Source organism: Coenobita brevimanus, chromosome 61 (genome assembly GCF_032717465.1).
Source record: "Coenobita brevimanus isolate Jiangsu-jjx chromosome 61, ASM3271746v2, whole genome shotgun sequence".
In the NCBI taxonomy this organism is placed as follows: domain Eukaryota; kingdom Metazoa; phylum Arthropoda; class Malacostraca; order Decapoda; family Coenobitidae; genus Coenobita; species Coenobita brevimanus.
This window is the reverse complement of record NC_137014.1, coordinates 45,559,375-45,580,264: the sequence shown is the minus strand read 5'-3', so window position 1 is coordinate 45,580,264 and position 20,890 is coordinate 45,559,375. Positions and strand designations below refer to the sequence as shown.

Genomic DNA, 20,890 nt, shown 5'->3' with positions numbered 1-20,890 from the left:
TATCTATATCGATCCATTTATCTATCTATCTATCTATCTATCTATCTATATCTGTATATATATCTATATATATATATGTGAGAAAATCCTCTAGTGTCCACTCCTGCCAGTGGTCCACAGATATGCTCTCACTCTTGACACATGAATTCCATCACGTTCAACGACGGCCTACTCCACAACCAATTTACCCTCAGATCTCAGTGAACCTGTTCCCCTTTCCCCCCACCTGGTATTTGTCGTAGAGTACAGTAAAACACGTTCGCTTTTGTAGGAAGAGCAGACGCAATATACCGCTGGGTCGCTTAAACACCTCAAACTTGGAGGCCTCGAAGCCACCTCCTCACTGGATATCAAAAAAAACGTGAAGCCACCACATATTGTGATGTTTTCGATCGGATTACTGTCATGTAAACTCGAACCCGGTGGACTGCAGACTTAAGTTAACCTTCTATAGTCCGTAATCCTCCTTTTGTGGGGGTAGGGCGGGATTTGAGGGATGTTTGTAAAACCGTGCAGCTCCACCGTCCGGCTTTATCAATGCCATCATGTGAAGGCGTATGTAGACCTGTAAATCTGTACATTGACTGATATCCTTTATAAGTACTGTCCAGTTCTCAATGTATTCAGCAAACCTCCCGGGAAAACTAACTTGCTCAGCGTCCCGTGAAAAGTGCAGGAGAGTACATAAGTCAGCGGAATGGCAACGATGGGTGATATTGTTCTAAAGGGGATAAGCCTAGGAGAGTAGAATGACAGCCTGCTGAACTCTTTTCACTTTTACCTGGCCCAGATTGTCCTCATTTTGCAGCCTGTTTCACGGTGCTGAGTGAAAAAGATATTGCAACAGCGGTACATCCTATTCTTATTCGTTACTAGCACCCCATTCTAGTGCTAATAATTTATTTTAACTAAGCATTCAAGGTGGAGAGATGTCACCTTTAGGCCAGGTTAGAGCGAACAGAGTATGCAAGCCCAGCGCCCGTGAAAAGTGCGAAGGAGTACGCGGGTCAGGTGGATTGGCAACGAGGGGCGATATTGCTTTAAACGCTGGCATTTATCATCGCTGCATTGTTCCCTCGAGCGTCCTGCATTGTTTCTGGATCATAAAGGCCCGGCGGCGCTGGAAAATGAAGCTAGTTCCTCCTTGATGCTGGCGCTTATTGTTGTCGTCTGGAGTTTGTGTTATTATTATGATGGAGAGGAACGCCTTCACGTGATGGCACCGAAATGACCAGGCGGCTCAACTGTCTGGTTCTGCAAACGTCTCTCAGCTCCCTTCCTGCCCCCCAAAAGGAGGATTGTGTGGTAGTGTTGGTTAGGGACAACTTCAGCCAGCAGTCCACGGGGTTCACACTCAGATGAACCTGAGCCTTCGGCAACAACTGCAACTACTGCCATGTCCCAGGATATTTGAGTGTGTGTGTGTGTGTGTGTGTGTGTGTGTGTGTGTGTGTGTGTGTGTGTGTGTGTGTGTGTGTGTGTTGCATCCTGTTGAGCTTTGTCTAGGATAATTAGTGTGGAAAATGTATTGTCTCTGCTAGTATGTCATTTTGGGACACACACACACACACACACACACACACACACACACACACACACACACACACACACACACACACACACACACTGATATGGCTAGGCAACTCCCCTGCTTGGTTATACAGACGACCATCAACTCCCTCATTATTTCCCGAAAGGAGGATGGTAGACAGCATGAGAAGGGCAGCTGAAGCTTGTAATCGACGGGGTTCTTGTCTAGATGAGCCTGAGGTTACTACTGCTATAGGTACTACGTTACTATTGCTCATGGAGAGAGATTCGACTTCAGTGTGGTGTGGTGTGGTAATGTGGAGTGGTGTGGCAGTGTGAGGTGTGTTAGTGTGTACTTTAGTGAGTTGTGGTAGTGTGTAGTGCGGTGTGGTGTGGCAGTGTGAGATGTAGTGGTGTGCAGTATGGCGTCGTGTGCCAGTAAGTGGTGTTAAATTGTGTGGTTGTGTAGTGTGGCAGTGTGAGGTGTTGTGGTGTGCATTATAGTGTGGTGTAGTGTGGAAATGACTGTTGTGATATGGTGCGGTTATTTAAGGTGTGGCAGTGAGATATTGTGGCGTGTAGTGTGGCGTGGTATTTCAGTGAAAGATACGGTGGTGTGTAAAGTGTGGCGTGGTGTGGTATGGTGTGGCAGTGAGTGGTGTGGTATGGTGCGGCTGTGTGAGGTATGGCAGTGTGGAGCGTGGCGTGGTTTGGGAGTGTGAGCTGTGGTGGTGTGTAGTGTGGCTTGGGTGTGGCAGTGAGTGGTGTGGTACGACGTGGTGAGAGAGAGAGAGAGAGAGAGAGAGAGAGAGGTATAACCTGAAAGAACTAAGAGGAGGTGGAAGGGGGAAGGGGTGGCGATGAGGAGAGAGAGGAAGGTGGAGGATGGAGAAGGAGGTGAAACGGAGGACAAGAGAGGGTGGGAGGAGGGGTAGGCGAAATGGAGAGAAGAGAGAGAGAGAGAGGGAGAGAGAAAGTTAGAGAAGAATAGCAAAAAGAACATGGAGAAAAACTCATTTAAATGGAATAATTCATAGCAGTCACTTTCATTGGCTATTTGATAATTAAAAACCATGCTGCATTTAAATCCACAGGCAATAAATTTCCAGATTCATAAGAGTGGTTGCTGTTCAGATGTAGCTGCGAGGAGGGGGGGCGGTGTGAGGCAGGAGGGCGGAAGGGGGATGTAAGGGGGGGATGGAGAGAGGTGGGGGAGAGGTAGGGAGGGGCTGGTTGGGGACGGAGGAAAGATGCGTGGTCTGGATGCGCCGAGGAGGAGATGGTTGAGCAAGCTTTTCTTTCGTAACTTGTTTAAACCTTTCTATAACGTGTAACTGCCTACTGTTTTTTCACTTTTTCCAATCATATAAAGAACTAATAAATGAAAAGGCCTAGTTGCATGTCTCATTTAACGGTGGAGGTATTATTTGAGGGTTCTGATAAACTAGAGCGAATTAAAAGACATGGCAACATAACTGTGTCGCCGGTCGTGGTGAGGGCCGTGAGATATGCACTCAGTTACCATCAATTAAAATCAAGTCTGTTTTTTATGAACTAATTCTCGGTTTCTGTGGACAGTATCAAAGTAGAGTGTAATGAGGATGAAAGTGTGAGTAGGGACAGAAAAAGTGACTGCGTTATAGTTTCTTACACCATCGTACTTAATCAGCTAAACAATATTAATAGGAAACTCATCAGGAGAGACGCGGGGGCTATGGGCTTCTGTTTCTGGGTAGAGGAGCCGGTTCTTTTGTCGTGCATAGTTTGTTTGATGTGTGTTCGTGCTTTTTTCCTTATTTCTTGCACGTGTGAAGGCAAGAGGAGGAAAAATAGGCGTCGAAAGGAGAGCTGTGTGGCTTGGAGTGGACATGAGAGGGACATCAAGGGACTCAAGTGTCGTAGCGTTAATAAAAGGTAAGATAAGGATCAGTTTGACTAGTTGTTACCGTTATCATCATTGTCCGTGTTAGAGTGGCGATGATGATGATGATGGCGGTGGTGGTGGTGGTGAAGGTTATGGTGGTGATGGTAGTGATGGTGATGATTTTGATTAGTATGATGGAGAATGTGGAAAAGATGGTAATTTTTCCTTTATATCTTACTCCCTTTGTGTTGTGTCTCTTATTACTTATCTTACCATCACTTGTCTTCCATTCTCTCTCTCTCTCTCTCTCTCTCTCTCTCTCTCTCTCTCTCTCTCTCTCTCCTTCCTTCCTTCCTTCCTTCATCTCATCCATTTCAATTTCTTTTCGATTACAGTTCCTCTCCTGTATCCTTGTTCTTTCCTCCCTCCTTCCCATCCTCCACTTCCTATTTTCCTCTCCTCTCCTTCTTCATCCCCTCTTTCTTTCATGTTTCCTCTTTCATATTTCTTCTCTCTCCACTCCATTTTGTCCCCTCTCCCCTCTCTTTCCCTTTCATTTGCCCTCACTCACATACCAGCCCTCCACCAACGCCACTAGATTGAGAGAGAGAGAGAGAGAGAGAGAGAGAGAGAGAGAGAGAGAGAGAGAGAGAGCGTGTAGCAGAAATAAGAGAGAGGAAGTGACGAGATAAGGAAATTACATGAAAAGGAGTGATCAGAGGAGATTGAAAAGCGAGACTACTGGAAAGAGAGAGAGACAGAGACAAACAGACAGACAGACAGACCGGTAAATACAGATGTGATAGACTGATATAAAAAAAAAAAGACAAGAAATGGAAAAAAGCAGAGGGATATTGCAGAAAAAGGAAGAGTTAAAGCCGAATGAAAGGGGAAATAACCAGTAAACAAAAATAAAAGGAAAGGAAGAACAAGAAAAAGGAGAAAAAGAAAATGGGAGACTGCAAAGTAAAGAGGCGATGGAATGGGCAATGGAATGGGGGAAAAGGAAGGGGAGGGAAGGCCTAAGAAAGGGGGCTAGAATTTATGGTGTGTGTGAGAGGGGAGCAGGAGCTGTTAGAGAGAGAGAGAGAGAGAGTACTCCTTGATAATCCATTCGTACGGTACTCGTGTATTGCTTTGTATTCGTGTATTGTATTCCATCTCCATCCTTTGTACTCCTCCCGTTAGCTCTGTCCTTCGTTAGTTCCCCTTTCGTCAGAGTACGGGGGTATTTTTACTCCGTCAGCACGTTATTTTCTCATTTATCTTTCTCTCGTTCTTCCTCTCTCCCTCCCTCCCTTGTTTCCTTCCTCCCTCCCTTCTTACCTCCCTCCCTCCCTCTTTCCTTTCCTTTCGAATCAGTAACTTCCTGTTTTATCTTTTGTTTCCTTGTTCATCTAATACGTATTTTTCTGTGTCTTCCTTCATCATCTTCCTTACCACTTCCTTACCTTCACCACTAGTTGTCCCATTTCTGCCTCTTCCTTTCTTCCCACCTCACTTCTTTCTTCCACTCATTTCCTCCCTCTCCTACCTCCTTTCTCTCTTCCCCCCTAGCTTCCTCCTTCCTTTCCCCTACTCCTTACCTCCTCCCTCCCCTCCCCTTCTCTCCTAATCCCATCTGTACACCACAACAAAAAACTTACACAGCCTTTCCCTTCTCGTTATCGCCCCTCCACTCTCTCTCTCTCTCTCTCTCTCTCATTATTTTTCTGTTGCTATGGTACAAGTAATGAAGTCTTTGTATCTATGAACACACACACACACACACACACACACACACACACACACACACACACACACACACACACACTACTCGCACCGTATATTTTTAACACCTCGATAACGCTGCCTAATGAAAAACAGGAACCAAACTGAACGATAAAAAAAGATAACATTATGCAACAGCCGTAGTGTTCGTAGTGAAAAAAATATTGGACTTCGAATTTCCCTAAAAAACGTTAAAATATGCAATAAGAACACTGATAGAGAAAAAGGTTCAGGTACTCCCCCCCCACCTCTCTCTCTCTCTCTCTCTCTCTCTCTCTCTCTCTCTCACTTTTCTGACAGCTTGCTCCTACCTTTTCTTCCCTTTTATTTTAGTCCTCTTTTCCCCTTCTTATTCTTTCCCTTTTTCCGCAGTCTTTATCGTTTTTCACCCTCCCTGTCTCACCCCTTCCCTTCATCCTGCCTTCCACCCCTCCCTTCTTTTTCCTTTCTTCTCTCTAATTGCCCTTCTTTCCTTTTATTTTCCTCCTTTCCACCCGTTTCCCCCCCTCTTTCCTACCTCTCCCATTTTCCCCTTCCTCCCTTCCTCCTTCCTTATCTCTTCCTGTTTCCTTCCATCCCCCTCTTCCGCTCCTCCTCTCTCTCCGTCCTTTCCTTCCCCCCCCCTCGTCCTCCTTTCTCTCCCCCCTCCCTTCATCCCTCCCCGTCATCACCTCTACTTCCTTACTTCCTCCCTCACTACCCACTTCCTTCCTCTCTCTTGCCCACAACTCCTACCTCACATCTCTTCTTCTCTACCTTCTGTTCCATTTCCCCTCCTCCCTGTCCCCTGCATATTCTCTCTCTCTCTCTCTCTCTCTCTCTCTCTCTCTCTCTCTCTCTCTCTCTCTCTCTCACTACGGTAGAAATTATCTCCCTGTTCTTATTCCTGAGAAGTTCTCCCCCTTTCTTCCCCTCCTCCCCCTTCCCCTCTTCTTCCTTCCCTCTCTGCCTGCCTCGCTCCCTCCCTTCTCTCTCTTTTATTTTTCCCTCTCCCTCCATCCCTTACTCTTTTTTAATTCGTCTCACCTCTACTCTCCCCGTCCTTATCCTACGACCATTCTTCTCCCTCCCTCCTCCCTCTTCTCTCTTTTCCTTCATACTCCCATTTTTCTTTCCAGGTACAGTACTTCCTTCATTTGTCTTCCTTACCTTCCTCCTTTCACTCACCCCTCTCTCCTTTTTCCCTCCCTCCCTCCCTCCCTCTTCCTCTCTCCTCCCTCCCTCCCTCTCTCCATCTTTCCTTCACCCCTCCATCCCTCAGGTAGGAATTATCTCTCGGTTCTTATTCCCTCCAAGTTCTCCCCTGGCGGAGTCGAGTCACGCCAACCCAACTTTTAATTAACAGGGAAACCGGGGAAATGTTGGTAGCCGATGGTGGTAGTTGATGGCGATGGTGGTAGTGGTAGGTGATGGTCATGGTGGAGCACTGATGGTGTTAAGAACGCTAGAGATGGCAGTGATATTGGTAGGCAGTTGTGGTAGTTGGTGGTGGTAATGGTAGTTGATGATGGTGTAGGTGAGGAATTGTGGTTGATGGTAGTCATGGTGGTAGGTGGTAGTGGTGGTTGGTCAGGCAGTGGGAAGAATGTTGGTAGTTGATGGTGGTAATAGTTGCTAATGGTCATGGTGGAGGGCTGATGTGGTGGTAGAGATGATGAATTGTGGTACATGATGAGGGTAGTCAGAGGAAGAATTGATGATGGTGGTAGTGAGAAAAATGTTGGTTGGCGATGTTGCTAGTTAATGGTGATGATGGTAGTTGAGAGCGGTTATTGACCATGATTGGGAGATAATGGTAGTGAAAACGAAAGAGATAATGGTTGTAGTTATGGCAGAATGGTTGGACGTCAGAAATGATAGCAGTCAAAGGCGGTAGACAGTGGTGATAGTAGTACTGGTTAGGAAGATAATTGACGACAAATATTATGATATTATGATAATGGTAGTAGTCACAATAGAATGGTGGTAGTTTTAGAGAAGGGTAGTTAGAGAGATGATAACCGAATAATGTGAATAGGCATAAGAAATAGATAAAGCAGAGATAAGTAAGAGTAAACAGATGATTATGGTAGTGATATGAAAAATGCGCCATCGATTGCAGTCGCGAGTGAGGAATTTTGGTAATTGTGGTAATATTCATAGTAGACATGAGGCAGTTGTTGTAATTAGTGCAAATGTTTGTGGGTTTGAAAGTTGGAATTGCTCGATTATCAATAGTAACCAAACTTTTAAGAGGTAATTGCGGTAGTTTAAGTGGCTGTAGGTGGTTGTTGGTTGTGGTTTTGTTGTGAGCGCGGTGAACTGCAGGCTGAACTGGTTGCTCTTTTAGTGCAGGCCACAGTCCTCCTTCTTGGGGGGTTGGGGTGGGGTGGGGTGGGGTTTAGGGAGATAGGGAGATTAGGGACGTTTGTATGTTCAAGTGGGTCTACTTGTGTGGAAGTTGGTTGTGGTTGTCTTGTGAGCACTGTGCACTGCAGGCTGATGCTTTTCTTTTCCCTGCATTCCACATTTTTTTTTTTTTTTTCGGGATAGGGAAGGAGGTGCGAGACGTTTGTATAACTAGGTAGTGGATTCGGCCGGTCCAATTGGTGCAACCACAAGAAGGCAGCAGGCTGAAGTAGCGTTTTTCCTGCGGTCGACAGTCCTCTCTTCGGGGGATAGGGGGAGAGGTGAGGGATGCTTGTATAACCGGGCAGTGGAGCCGCCCGGTCATATCGGTGCCACTTCGTGAAGGCGTCCCTCTCCAGCACCGTTGGTTGAGGTAATGTTGGTATACTTCGTTCACCTTAACTTGGCCCAGGTTTTCGTTCTTTTGCAGCTCAGTGACAGGTAAAGACAGTATTACGGCTCTAGGTCCTTTCCTTACCACCTCTTCGTGACTGGCATCATATTCTAGTGTTAATCTGTTGTTACGAGGTGACAGTTTTAGACCAAGGTGTAGTAAAACGAGTAAAGCAGAAGATGACAGTGCTACGGCTCTACATTTTTCCATACCATTTCTTCGTGACTAGCATCATATTCTAGTAATAATCCATTGTCACAGCTCAGCATTCAAGAGAGAAAGAACAATTATAGGCCAAGTTAAAGCGAAAAGAGCATAGTCGATTTTGCTGGCACTTTTCTCTGATTAGGACCTAAGTGACGGCTGATGTCCAGGTAATGGTGGTAGTGATAGCGGTGAAATTATGGTCGATGATGGTAGTTGGATTGTGGTAGCTGCGATGATAGATAGTGGTTGTTGATGGTGGTAGTTTTGATAGTTGCCTCGGGTGTGGTGACAGGGGCAGAATAATAGTTGATAATAGTGGTAGATGGATTGTGGTAGTTGTGGTAGTAGTTAGATAATGATTGTTGGTGATTATAGTTATTGATGGTGATGATTTTGATAGGTATGTAGTGACTGTTGGTATGGTGTTAATTGTGGTGGTGTTAGTGGTGGAATCGTGTTTGACAGATAGTAGTTGGATTGTGGTAGTTGGGATGGTAGTTAGTAGCTATTGGTGGTGCTTGTGGTGACTAGTAGTAGTAGCTATATAGGTGGAATTGTGGTTGGTAGTGGTTATTTGCCATGGTTATAGCTGAGCACGGGTTGCTGAGGATTGTGGTAGTGGTGGAGGTTGTTGGTGGTGATGGTACTCATGGTGTTGTGGTTGATGGTGGTTGTTGGGATAGTTGTGGTTATATAAAGATAGGGAGATATTGGTAATCGTAGTAATGATCATAATTTAGGCAGTTCGATAGTGGTAGTTACTCGTGACAGTGGTAGTTGCTGACAGTTGTGGTTGTTGATTATAATGAATGTTGGTAGGAACAGGTTTGACTGCAATTAACTGAGGCTAATAGTTGTAGAGGTGATTAAGAGATAGCTAATTGAGATAAGAGTCCCGCTACTTGATAAAGACTGTGCAATTTGTGAGCTGAATTATTGTGGTAGCGATGGTGGTGCTTGTGGTACCGATTGTGGTAGTGATGGTGGTAGTTGTGGTAGCGATGGTGGTTGTGGTAGAGATGGTAGAAGTTGTGGTTGTGATGGTGGTAGGTGTGGTAGCAGTGGTGGTAGTTGTGATATCAGTTATGGTAGTTGTGGTAGCGATGACGGTATAGTTCCTTCATCTTAACGTGGTCCGGCTTTTGTCGCTTTGAAGCTTGTTTCACGCATCTCTGAGCATATTTCGTAAACCATGACTGCAGCTCTACATCATATCCACAGCACTTCTTCATGACTAGTTTCATATTATAGTGTTACTCAGCATTCAAGATGGACAGGTGGCAATTTTAGGCCAAGCTGAAGTGAAAAGAGTATAGTAAGCCAGTTTAATAGAAGAAACAATAGTCATGATAACGGCGAAAGTGAATGGATATAGCGCTTCTTCGTGACTAGCATCGTATTCTAGTGTTAATCTATTGTTACAGCTCAGCATTCAAGATGGGGAGATGGTAATTTTAGGCCAAGTTAAAATGAAAAGAGTATTGTAGGCCAGTTTACAAGAAGAAACTAAAGTGAATAGCAACGGTGAAAGTGTGCAGGTACGGTGCTTATGGCGGTACACGCGACGGTGACAGTGACTAAGGGTTTAATTAATGGTAGTGAGGCAGGTAATGGTGATGAAGATGATGATAGTGACAGAGGTAATGATAGTGGGTACGGTGAAGATGATTTAGAAGAGGAGGAGGGAGATATGTAGATGTGGGTGATTAGAGAGAGAGAGAGAGAGAGAGAGAGAGAGTTGCTTAGACATACAGATCACATTTACCTTACGATTCTAACGAGCTGGTTTGGTTTCCATATTAACTGTAAAGCCTATTCTTTATTCATACGAGAGAGAGAGAGAGAGAGAGAGAGAGAGAGAGAGAGAGAGAGAGAGAGAGAGAGAGAGGAATAATATTAAAAAATGGAAAAAAGCAAGAAAAAAATAGGAACAGGGAGAAATCGAGAGATGATGATGCGGAGGAAGAAGACAAGGGGTAAAGGAAGAAGGATGGAGGTGGGAGGGAGGGCAATGAGAGGGAATCAGAGAGATGGATGATGATGGAAAGAAAATGGGCTGAGGAAGGCATTGCTGGAGTGTAGGAGAGAAGAGTAAGGAGTGGATGATGATGCTGGAAACGAATTATGTAGAGGAAAATTCTGATGATGATGGTGACGATAGTAGTCCTACTGGGGGTGGAAAAATGTGTGCTTCGGAAAAAGCTGTTGAAATAAATATATCTAAAATTAACAAACTGGAGTGTTGCAAAAAGAGAACGAGAAATAAAAGGATTACAGAGAAAGCAAATATTTTGAAATGTGATAAAACTATTGATAGGACCAGAAGAGGAAAATTAAAGAAAATATACGCAGTTAGAGAAAGGAAAGAACGAGCGCCAAGGTGAGGAAAAACTAACAGGGAGGAGATAGTTTATAAATGGAGAGAGCTTAAAAGCAAACAGTAAGCAGCAAATTAAGTAGATAAAGAAAAGACAGCGATAAGATAGAGAAAAAAGTTAAAGAAAGAAAACTGAAATTCAAGATGCAAAAATAAAAGGAAGAGAGATATGAATAAGCAGATATAAGGCAGTGACAGTGTGTATATGTGTGTGTGTGTGTGTGTGTGTGTGTGTGAGAGAGAGAGAGAGAGAGAGAGAGAGACCCGCACACAAAGACACTCGGGCGAAAACAGGGCAGGAGAATATAAATACGATTAACAAAGGAGGTAAATGGGCGGTAGTGGAGGCAGAGATAAGGGATAAAAGGGTAGGGGTGAGAGAGAGAGAGAGAGAGAGAGAGAGAGAGAGAGAGAGAGAGAGAGAGAGAGAGAGAGAGAGAGAGAGAGAGAGCAAAACGGTACAGATACGAAGGAATGAGGGGTCAGTAAGAAAACGCAAGAAGGGTAGAGAGCATCACCATTCGCCTCACACTCGCCTCACCGTACATCACATCACCGTACATTACTATTCGCTTCACAGTCGCTTCACCGTACCTTACCTGGCGCCCCGACAGGAGAGGCATGTTGGCAGGGGCATTGGGTCAAAGGCAGGAGAGGCATAGCTGAGTAGGAGTGGGCCATGGGAGTGAAAGAGGGACATATGGGGGTAAGAAATGGGAGAATGGAAGCAGGAGACGAGAATGAGAGTAGGAAAGCAGCATATACTCGTAGGAGCAGAAAAGCATGGTAGTGTAATAGGAGCAAGCAAGAGCAGGAAAGAGGCATTTTAAAGTAGAAGAGGGACATGGGAGTGAAAAGGGGGCATAGGAGTAGGAAAGGGGAGCAGGAAGGGGGCATGGGAGTGAAAGAGGGGCATAATGACGTATGAAAAGGGCATTTAGGAGTAGAAAGTGGCACGAGAGTTAAGAAGAGGCATATTAGGATAAGGAAAAGGGAGTATGGGAGTAGGAAAACGGGAAGATAGGACAAGGGCATGAAGGAGTGGGAGTTACCCAGCGACCCTAACGACACAGACTTTACTGTGGTATGGCTTTAGTTCTTGTGTAATAATAACTATTTTCTAGGTTTCGAGGCTAGTAACGCTTATACAAAGATAAGATTTACCTCAGATGGTTTTATATTGGTTCATTTGTTGACTTAGACGGCGGCGACAAAAATTATGTAAGCAAGCGAACTACATGAAAAATATCATATACGATTACTCTCCTCCCACAGAGGTTTGGAGACGATACCCCCCAGACATATTATGCGAGTTTTTCGAGACTCCTTCCCGTTCTGGCTTTAATTCACTCAGTTTCATCATTTGTGAGCCAGAAATAGTGTCCACATGCTGTTGTTTATGTCAAGATAAAATTACGTTTTAGAAGTTAATAAGAAAGCCATTTAGTTATCAACAGTGCGTGTAAATAAGCAACCGAGTGAAGCGCTAGGCGAGCATTCATGGGTGATTCACATTTCGTCCTTTATACATTTTAAAGCTTTCTGTGTGTTGTAATTTGAAACAAGTAGCACTATCTTAATTTATTTGATGAAATTTCAACCTATCTACGTATTGCCAGACATTAAATTAGTAAAATTATTTTCACTTAACGAATGTGAGTTGTGACATTGTTATTGTTTATGCTTGGTCAGTGACAGAAGGGTGGATGTGACACTGTGGTGAGTAAATATTTCGTTTTTGTGTGTTCTAAATCCCTTTTTTACAGGTTATGAAGTTAATTGAATGTCTGATTGATATTTACCTTCAACATAGTTCTTTCACGTTAACTTGGCCCAGATTTTCGTCCTGCTGTAGTGTATGATAATGTTGCCCATTTCAGTAGTTTGTTTCACATAGCTCAGTAGCAGAAATAAGACAATGCCTGCTGCTCTGCACCCATTCCATGTGGCTAGCATAAAATTCTAGTGTTTTTTTTTTTTTTTTTTTTCACCCTTACATGGCCGAGCTTTTGCTTTTTTGAAGTTTAGCCTAGTAAGCTAAGTGGCAGAAAATGACTGCAACGGCTCCTGTGTGGTCCACAATTCATAGGTAAAAATCAAGTCTAAAAAGTACTGCTCCACAAGGCTGCCCCTGTTCCATTTGGCAGGTAGACGTCATATGCAAAATTTTAACTTATTTTAACAAATTTTAGCGGTTCCATCAGATTTTGTGTCATATGCATGAAATTCTGAGTGTGCAGTTAGTTGGGTAACCTACTAAAGTTTTATCAAAGACTTTAAACCTTTTTCTACTAGATCTGTTTTAATGGTTGTAAAATAAACTTCAGCAATTGCAGTGTTAATTTGCTTACTGTTCAGCTTTCCGTTCATGTAGACTGCTTCTGTTGTCTGTGCATCATGCTTTCAAATCCATTGAACCAGAGGTCAACCAAGAATAATTATCAGGATCATTTCAAATCTGTAATATATGTACTGGTGAGTACAGATTAGGGCGTTGGGCTGTAGATAGATAGATAGAGTATGGTTATAGACTTCAGACAAGTTTAAAGCTTCAGTCACAAACTTATGTCTTTCTGAGAGTGCTCTTTTTAACCATTTCGTTACTGGACGATGCAGGCTGCGTCCAACCATGGGCAAGTGCTCAGGATGTGGGCTAGCACAGCCTAGGCTGAGTGCTGGGAGAACCTCCCCTGTTTCTGCGCTCGCGGTATACAGAATACTTCTTAAACATTTTACCCTCACACCCTTAGTTTTGCTGCTATCTCCATGATTTGTTTTCCTCATAATCTCGAATACTGTAATTGTTCTTGCTTATGATTTGATAAAAATGTTTGACGAATATAAATTATGCGCTAATTTACAGTTTTTTCTTTCGTTCGTGTTTTCTCATAGAAGTATATGTTGTATGGTAATTGTTACTGAGAAAGAGTTATAGGAAGTTTCATTAGCTACATTTTGGTATATAAGCATTTACTGTAGGACAGTTTGGGTTGGGTTTATGTACCGCAAAAGGAAATTATCTTAAAATTGCTCCCAGTGTGGGAGTGGAGTTTTGCTAAATTATTTTTTCCCCTGCCTTTATTTATGCCTCTATCTGCCTGATTTTTTATTCACTTAATCTCCAATAGTTGTACTTGTTTATGGTGTTGATACAAATGTTTGGCAAATATAAATTACCCGGTATGTGCTAATTTACAATTTTTCTTTCCATCATGGGGTGATTTTGTTGGACACTGCTTGTGTCGTCCAGTAACGAGCGTCATTTGGGTGAGATTAGGTTCGACGCAGCCTGCGTCATCCAGTAATGAGCGGATGAGTTTTGCACCGCAACCCTAAGCATCAAAAGGGTTAATATTACTTTAGTCCATTGCAGTTGAACATGTGATAAAGATGTCAGAAACTCGAAGATCCCTATCAGTGTGGCTGGCTGGAAAGCTAGAGAGAGAAATCACATGCAGTGGATTTCCCACAAAATTACTTGTCTTAAAGTTGTAGTTCTGTCATTATGTATAAAACAACACTGTCAGAGAAAGTGCCAAATTAGTTGTCAGGGCTGCCATAATATATATAAATGGAGAAAGCCTGAATACCAGTATAAAGGAATGACTCAGCTGAGCAACAGCTGTTAAAACTACGCAATGAATGTTGTGTGCTCAAAAAATCTGTCTCATATTTCTAGGCAGTACACCGGATGGAGAATACAGATTTCTTGCACCTGGTGCTATAAACCATGCTTGTTAGATGATAAAAAGATTATTTGCTTTGAAAATATTGCTCTTTAGAGATCAGTTGAAGCTCATTGCTCATGAATTAAAAGGCTTACTGAAAGTTGGACTATTTGTCTGTCTTATATGTGCTAGGTTCTGGCATGAAGCTCCACTCTCACAAAAATTCCCCTTTCAACTATTTGAAGTTGATTAACATGCTTCAGTCATACGCTGATATCAGAGAGAAGGCCTTGAAATCAGTCTGGCAACATCTTTGGTATTTGTCTGAACACAATACACCAATGGCTCTGTTTGACAGCTATGTAAGCAATGAAACAAAGGCTATAGTTGTTGCAAACTTAAAAGAGACCACCAAAGCCAGGCAAGGCACATCGCATCCCTGCCACATAATTTGACACTAGTCATCCATTAGAAGCATACATTACAAGCAGGCTAATGAAACTCTTGAACCTGGTAGCTGTAGACAGTGAAGAGTTAGAATTTCTAGAAAAAGAGCCTGCTACCTGGTTAGCAGGTGAAGCTCAGAGGCAGTTTCTGTTACAAACAGTCAGAATATGTAGACAAATGTACGGATAATCTTCATAAGGCTCCAGTTTTGCCACAATAAAGTACGTACACCTTTCACTGAACTCAACTCACCTCAACCTTTTCGATTTAATTGTATAATAAGTAAAAGATGTTGTATGTGCATACCTATTAAGTAAATATATATTCAGTATGTTACACTGTCGTTACAGAACACTTAGGCTCAGGATAATGAACTCACAATCATTTATACATTTTTGTTTTATGTTGAAAGTTGTTAACAGTTCGTTAATAATGAACTCATTTATACATTTTTGTTTTATACAGTGTTAAAAGTTGTTTATAAAACACAACTCATTAGGTTTAAACAGTGTTACATGTTAGGTATTCTGATTTTGTTCACTTTCCATCGAGTATCCCAGAAAAGCTTTAGTTTTGTGCAACCTCTAAATATTGCACATATCTGATGACGTTTTTACCAAACACGTGTCTTGTCAGTAGGAACAGGGGCAGCCTTGTGGAGCAGCAAAACTCCAAAGTTTATTTTATTTTATTTTATTTTATTTTATTTTTTGACCACCCTATCCTCACCACAGTGCTTGGTCATGACTACTCATATACATGTTTTACTCTAACGAGAGATTAATACTTGAATTTGATACTAGTCACGAAGAATTGCTGTAGAAATGTTGTTAGGACATGATTTTGTCTTTTTCTGTCACTGATTGACGGGAAATAAGCAGCAAAAGGACAAAAATAATGAGTTACGAGGAAGGGACTTGGTGTTTAACTAATAATAGGCAGAACAATGGATTAGCTTATGTATGCAGGGAGAAAAGACCATATTCAGAATTATACAATATACATAACGAGAAAGCCAGAGCTATTTTTTAAAATTTGGAAGAAGAAGCTTAGGAGTATAGTTGTTAAGAGACAAAACAAAATTTAGGTGTATGTACTAGATGTTATAGGTGCTGGCCTGTAAATGGCGCTCTCTGGAAATTCATTTGGCAGTCTTACGTGTTGCGGGGATGGCTCAGTGTGCTAATGTGGGCGTGGGTGTGGCAGTGGGAGAAGGAAATGAGTAAAATTGATGCAGGACAGACAATGATAACGTTGATTCAGCCGTACTCGAAACACAAGGAATTGTCCAGCGGAGCAGAAAGGGAGCTTGAGAAAAGAAACGTGGAATAATTTAGGATATAGATATTATGAAGAAAAACAAAGTAACATGTGCAAGTACAAGAAACGCAGAATAGATAGAATGTATGTAAGGAGCTTGATTATAAGGAGCGTCGATAGATATAAATAGATGATGCCAGTTATAGGAAGAAATATACAGTACAGGCAAGAAGTACAGAGTATAATTATAGACGGAGCATCAATTAACCTCACATGCAAGTATAAGAGGTCCAATATAGCAAGTATATATACTGTACAGGAGCTCGACAATAAGGAGCGGAGATGGGTATTAATAGAAACCGCCTTTGCATACGAGATTAAGGGATGCAAAAGAGGATAGAGAGTATACCGGTAATGCAAATGGGGCGAATTTAGAAGCTTATAAGGAGAGGCAATAGAAAGCGAGGTCCGTAGATCAGCTAGGAGGAATGAGAGAGAGAGAGAGAGAGAGAGAGAGAGAGAGAGAGAGAGAGAGGGCGGGGGGATACACCAAATAAGCTCAAAAGGTCTAGACTGAAAAGAAGAATCAAAGGAACGAAAGCAAGAGAGAGAATAGGAGAGAGAGAGAGAGAGAGAGAGAGAGAGAGAGAGAGAGAGAGAGAGAGAGGCGTACACAGAGAAATCCTGATAGAGAAGGGACAGCCATTAAATACAAAGGTCTTGAAAGAAAAGAAGAATCAGAGGAACCAAGAGGAAGAGGAATAGAGAGGAAGGATGAAAGAGGATACACAGGGAGGGGAAAGAATAAAAAGAGAGGACAGATAAAGGAGGAAGAGCGGGGTCACTAGAGGAGAGAAAAAGAAGAGATCAGAGGAAGGGAGGAAGTAAATGGAAGAGAGAGACAGACAGAGAACTGGAGAAAAAGGAATAGGAAATAGGAAAGCAGAAGGAAGGGACGGCTGTGGAAGGAAGGAGGGAAGGGAGGGAGGGAGAGGATGCGAAAAGGAAAGCTATACAGAGAGAGGGGGTGGGGGGCGAGAGATAATAAGAAGCGTGAGAGTGAGTGAGGGGAGAGAGATAAGGAGCGTTGGTGTGTGAGATGTATGAGAGGAGCTCTGCCTGCCTGCCTCTCTGCCTGCCTGGCCCCTGGATAAGTGATTAGTGGTAATTTAGGTGTAATGGTCCAGGGCGTTCTTACTGCTCCTCTGATGATTAATGCGGACTGCGATGTAGCAGGCATACCAACGCATTCTAACAATCATTGCTCTCTGTCTGTCTGTCTCTGTCTCTCAATTTAATTATTTCGCATGCTCTTACCTATCCTGCGTTCCTTTCGTATATTTCTTTTTCTCATTGCTACCCATCGCGCTACTCTCCTTCCCCTTGTGCTTTCCATTCTTCCATTCCATCCTTCCTGCTTTCCTTTTTTCTTTCTCCAGCAGTTCTCCCTTCCAACTCTACTCCTTCCATCTATTCCATTTCTTTCATCCTTCCTTCCGTCCTTCTTTTCTCTCATCCTTCCTTCCGTCCTTCTTACCATTCTTCCTCTCTTTTGATTTGTCTTTTTTCTTTCTTCCTCCTTCCTTCCCCCCAAAGTCCTCTCCATCCTTTGTCTCCCGTCTTTCCTTTTTTCTTCTTCTTTTTTTCTTCACTTCTCTAGTATTTTCTCCCTCTTTCATTTACTTCCTCCCTTCCTCTGATCTCTTCTTTTTCTCTCCTCTAGCGACCCCCCCCCTCTCTCTCTCTCTCTCCTTTATCTCTCCTCTCTTTTTATTCTTTCCTCTCTGTGTGTGTCCTCTTTCATCCCTCATCTCTCTGTTCCTCTTCCTCTTGGTTCCTCAGAGTCTTCTTTTCTTTCAAGACCTCTGAGTGTATTTGATGTCTATTCCTCTTCCATCAGACCCACTTTGTCTCTCTCTCTCTCTCTCTCTCTCTCTCTCTCTCTCTCTCTCTCTCTCGACCCCAGTCCTTGCTTTCATTCCTTGCATTCTTTACACATGTTTAAGCTCTCTTTAATTTTCGCGCCTCATTCCTCATTATTTAATTATTTTCTTTATATAACACTTATTTCACAACGTTCAGTACTGTGGCCAGGAATGTCGCTCCAGCTCTTCGTCGAACAATTATGAAATTCGTACACAATGTTCTGAAAATGCATGCAGGGTTCCGCGGGTTTCTCCAGTGAGTGTCGAAAGTCACTGGTCATTTTCTCTTTATTTATCGATATCAGTGTCCAGATTTTACAGTCAAGAAATATTGTGTTCACAGTTATCAAATTATTGTTTATATTCTCCCATTTTTATTCATTTTATGTATTTATTTATTTTGTTTTTGCTTTGGCATATATTTAAGGTGCATGTGGAAGGCATTTTTCTGTTTTGTATCGTAGTTTCTCCCGAAACAAAAATGGGGACATGGATCCATGTGGTCTGTGTAACTCTCTTGGGGTCGTATTTGTAAAAGAGCCAGATTAATTTTACCATCAATAACTCTTCATAACAGCTCTCCATTTTCACAGATAGTTTCGTTTTTCGTATTTTGTAATGAATGTAGACTCATATTTGACTGTAATTGGTAACCGTCTGAATGAAGATACACGTAAATATAAACAGTCTAACATACTGCTGAAGCCTAGAATTTTTTTGGTGACCCCTAATGCATCTTTCTAGTTGCTCTTTCCAGTTGCACTTTTCATTTGAGGTCGTAAGGTCTGTGTGGTCTACGTTATGTGTTAAATCTCTTGACTCATCTTCCTTGTTCCCACATTCCTATTATTCCCATTTATTTACTCACCCTGTCGCATCTTCTACCCATTCATTTTTTCCTCACCTTTCCCACGCTTCCTTTCTCACCCTTTCCTTTTCTTTCACCCTTCCCTTCCATTAAATACCCTTCCTTCCCTCCCTTTTCAGGCATGTACCGTTCTCTCTCTCTCTCTCTCTCTCTCTCTCTGTTATTTTCTTCGTCTCTCTAACCTTTCTCTCTGTTTTTTTGCGCCACATTCCCCCCACTTTCCTTTGTTTTTTCTTCCTTCCCCTTCCTACACCCAATCTCTCTCTCTCTCTCTCTCTCTCTCTCTCTCACACACACACACACACACACACACACACACACATCATTCTCCATATCCCCCCATTTAATGCCTTGTTTACGTAAGGTTTACCCCAGTCGCCCCTCTCACACCCGCCTCATCTGCCCCGCTACCCACCCGGATTACCCCAGCACTGAATAGGATTACGAGAGAGAGAGAGAGAGAGAGAGAGAGAGAGAGAGAGAGAGAGAATGTGTGTGTGTGTGTGTGTGTGTGTGCGTGTGTGTGTGTGTGTGTGCATATGTGCGTGGGGACGCGCATGCTTGAAGGAAAGAAAAGTTGAGAGGAAGAGAATGCAGTGAATGTTGTGTATTGGACTATACGGTATGAGAGAGAGAGAGGGGGGGGGATGCTGGATTTTCACTGATATTATCTCAGGCTACCTTTCATCCATCACTGCCTTACTTAGTCTTCCTTCCCCCTTTATTCCACTATTTTTACTCATTTCATATATATATAATTTTTTTTTTTACCAATGCCCTTGTCCTTCATCTTTTTCTTTTTCCTATTTAGCTCTCTTTTCGTCCTCCTCTCTGTCATATTCTCTTCGTCCCTTCATCGTCACATTTCATTTTTCCTTTTCCTTCGCGCCAGCTTCAAGTAGGAATAAGGGGCGTGATGATGATGATGATGATGATGATGATGATGATGTTATGCCTCATGCCTGATTCTTTTTCTATTATAAATCACATCCCTTTTCCATGCTTTTGATTCACACACACACACACACACACACACACACACTGGAACCATTCTAACAGTGACTTTACACAATAGCTGCGGGTGGGTCTCTGTGTAGTGACTTTGATGTTTGTGTGTGTGTGTGTGAGAGAGAGAGAGAGAGAGAGGGGAGGGGGGGGAATGGTGTGTGTGTGTTTGCGCGGGCTCGCGTTTGTAAAAGAAACAAAGGGTGAGAATGAAAAGGGAAGAGAATGCAGTGTCCGCCTGTGTACTGTATGAGAGAGAGAGAGAGAGAGAGAGAGAGTTCAAAAAGACAGTTGACAGTGGGATACCTCTAGTGGCATTCCCGATTCCCTTTGTTCCCTTTTTTTTTGTCTGTTTTCCTTCCTTTTTTCGTTTGTATAGATTTTTATTTGTGATTCCTTGTTCTTTCTGTATTCAAGTTCATGTCTTCCATATTTGTATATTATATCGATAATTTCTCAAATATCATGTACCTGAGGCACATTTTGCCGATGAGAGAGAGAGAGAGAGAGAGAGAGCAGATGCACTTGGATAATTCTGTTCAAGTAATTTAGCTTCTCTGTCTTTCCTCTTGCCTTCTTTCTATCATTTTTTTTTTTCACCAGCTCTTGTCTTTTCCTCTATTTTTTTTTATCTGAATGTTTTATTTGTGTGGTGTGTGTGTGTGTGTGTGTGTGTGTGTGTGTGTGTGTGTGTGTGTGTGTGTGTGTGTGTGTGTGTGTATTTCCCTTCCAGTTCCCCTTCCCTCCATTTTCTTTTTATTTTCCCGTTCTCTTTATTACTTTTCGTTTGTTGCTCAGTTTTATTTCTTCCCTTTTCGTTTGTATTCTACCCTTTTGTTTTTTTACTTTCTCTCGTTTCTCTTTTCAACCTCGTTTTTCTTTACTCTTGTTTGGTAACTTGAGTTCTGTGTTTTTCCAGCAGTTCTTCCAGTTGTTTGATGTTTCTGGTTTCCTCTCTCTCTCTCTCTCTCTCTCTCTCTCTCTCTCTCTCTCTCTCTCCACATCGTGCTCTTGTGCCTAATTTAGCTAATGGTTTCACTGCTACCTCCAACTTTTCATGTGCTTGACAATTTACCTTGAAATACCCTAACGCCCTTACCCCTTACCTTCCTTCTCTCTCATTTTTTTTTCTCCTCTTCCCTCTCTCCACTTACCTTCCCTCTTTCTTTTCCCCGTGTCCCATCCCT

The 20,890-nt window shown here is 42.7% G+C and overlaps 1 protein-coding gene across 1 annotated transcript in view; it reads left to right on the top strand.

Annotated features, from left to right (window-relative positions):
* LOC145403795 (roundabout homolog 2-like) overlaps positions 1-20,890 on the top strand; it is a 473,869-nt gene that overhangs the window by 135,504 nt on the left and 317,475 nt on the right. The gene's annotated exons all lie outside the window — the stretch shown is intronic.